The sequence below is a fragment of the Montipora foliosa genome, chromosome 5, assembly GCF_036669935.1.
Source record: "Montipora foliosa isolate CH-2021 chromosome 5, ASM3666993v2, whole genome shotgun sequence".
NCBI lineage: Eukaryota > Metazoa > Cnidaria > Anthozoa > Scleractinia > Acroporidae > Montipora > Montipora foliosa.
This window is the reverse complement of record NC_090873.1, coordinates 45299925-45302424: the sequence shown is the minus strand read 5'-3', so window position 1 is coordinate 45302424 and position 2500 is coordinate 45299925.

Sequence of the window (2500 nt, the reverse complement as noted above, 5' to 3'; positions counted from 1 at the left end):
ATTCATAAAGGCCATCTTTTCCAGCGAACAATTCTTTGAAAAAAACAACATATTTGCTATTAGAGGCGAAAACCCCTTCCTATTTCATTACGTGCGTGAAGAGAAAAAACTCAATCGTGTCAAATATGCGCAATATTACAACAAACTAAAATTTCAGGATCAAACCGTTTCCATGAAGGACCTTGTCCTTGAATGATGAAGCACAAAATACACGATAAGCTTTCTTTCAAATAATTCTTGGCTGTCACATTTCCAATTTTTTTTTACCTGAAGACTGTGCAGAGTTGATCACAGATCCACTTAAGGTGTTCGATTCGTTCTCTGTCTTTGTTGAACCGATAAGTTATCAGAGAATTTTCCATTTGCTTTCAGTGTTCTACATAACAGCACACTTGGTAAAATCTTAGAAATGCAGCTCACTTTGATTCCGGCTCGACGGGCGACAGATTGTTGTCGAAGTCCATTACTCGTTGCTTTTAAGATTCCACCGCCTGTCTTGTTCAGTATCCAAATGACTTGCCATTATTGAGCTTCATAAGGGTATATTTTATAAACGCCATTCGCGTTACATGACTTTCGACGCCATTGCCGGTTAAGTTTATCATTCTACTGTGTCCACCAGAGAAATCTACGCATTTCCACTACCCTCTCTATCCTAAGAAAATACGAGCAGAAGGCTCTATGCACAAAGACACCACTTAGCAGGGGAGTGACAGGCAAGACTTTTACCGACACGGAAAAAAATTAATAAATAAAATAAAACAAACAAATGAAACGCAGATCCCGACTGGGTTTGCCATACTGGCAACCCAGTAACCAGCCTTGTCTACCCTGGATGTGGATAACGCAACGTACGTCTTACGGTCATGCCTTGGAAAAGAACCATGAGACACAGTTAAAAGCGTAGATGAGACTGCTTACAAACCCCTTTCCAATGCCGTGTGTAAGTGGTTCTGCGCGCAGTATGTTATGGGTGTTTGTAAGAACGCCTCGTGTCATTTTAGAACCTTACAAAATGTGCGTGTAACATGATACTCTTAAAAGTGCCTTATGACTTTTAAACTGGGCCGTGTTAACCTTATCACAAGCACAACTCGCATTGCGTACGCTGATTTTCTAAAAGGATTTTGTAAGACGTCTTACACACTGCACGGCTTTAAAGCCCTGGCCAAACTATCGAACAAGTTGGATTCAACACTCCAACTTTGCTCGATCCAACATTGTTCGACCGTTTGGCCACCCATGTTGGATGATACTCGTCTAACATCTTTTGCTAGATCAAGTGTTGGATTGAGTTTGCTTTTGATCAAACATTGCGACCAACAATTCTGCTCGACACAACAATGTTGCAGTGTTTTGCCGCTCTTCCAACAAAGTTGTGTCCTGAGTCTAGTCACGTTCGCGCTACTAGCCAATCACGAATCGCTATTTTATTTTCAAGCCTAGGCTTCTAGCATTATTTGCAACAAAGATGGCGGACAAGGATCAACAGCCAGAAACATTGATCAGCGAGTATGAAGCAAGGCCATGTCTTTGGGGCACTTTTAGTCCCCTAATCACTATTGCTCTGTTATCATCATCTCCTAAACGCCGATGTATTTTGCAGTGAACAACCCCTTTGTACACGTTCTCTTAATCACATTTTGGATTTTCCTCGTTTGAACCGCCATTTCCGTCCTCAAACAGCTCCAGTAACACAAGCGCTACGAGCGGTTTCCGTTTCAGTGTTAACGTCATATTTATAAATTTAGCGCCAACTTGAACTTGAATCAGTTTCGTAAAGAAATGTCGGATAGTGTTTTGCCACTACCTCAACATTTACATCCAACGATGTTGCATGTGGAATCCAACTTTGTTCGAGAGTTTCTATACACAAGTCTGTTTTAACCTACGCAAGGCGTTTGTAAGACGTCTGCGATTACACGTGGCATTTGTAAGAGTCTCGGGTTTTTGGGTCGGGCTTGGACATGCATTGGGTTGATAAAAATGGTTTTTATTTTTGACAATAACTAGTGTATTAATTTAAGATATAAAGAAAACTTAGATTTTAATTGCCTCGTCGTGTATAGTTTGAATGAAAAGTATTTTGAAAAAAAAAAATAGAACGATTATCCTTACTAGTCTGCCTAGCGTTTCCGTAGGTTTCTTAGCCTAAAAATGAGAGATTTTCGCTATTTTCTCCTTTACTTTGGAGCCCAAAAGTCTCATATATCGTATGTCGGTCTTCCTTTGTTCTGAAACCTCACTGAAAAACTTCCGCGTTGCGATGCGTTACTACGCTCATTTTTCAGATTAAAAGGAATTAACTATTTAAGTTTTAAAAATGCTTTAACTACATAATTGTTTTTTTGAAAATGCCAAAAATTCGGGTCGGTCGGACGACGGTAAAAGAAAAATAAAAAGGGGGTGGCCTAAACAACAAAAACATTGCAATATAGAGGGTGAACAGAGGCTGGGACAGCCTTATTTAATCCAAAACTAAATATTCAGTTTCCAAGCC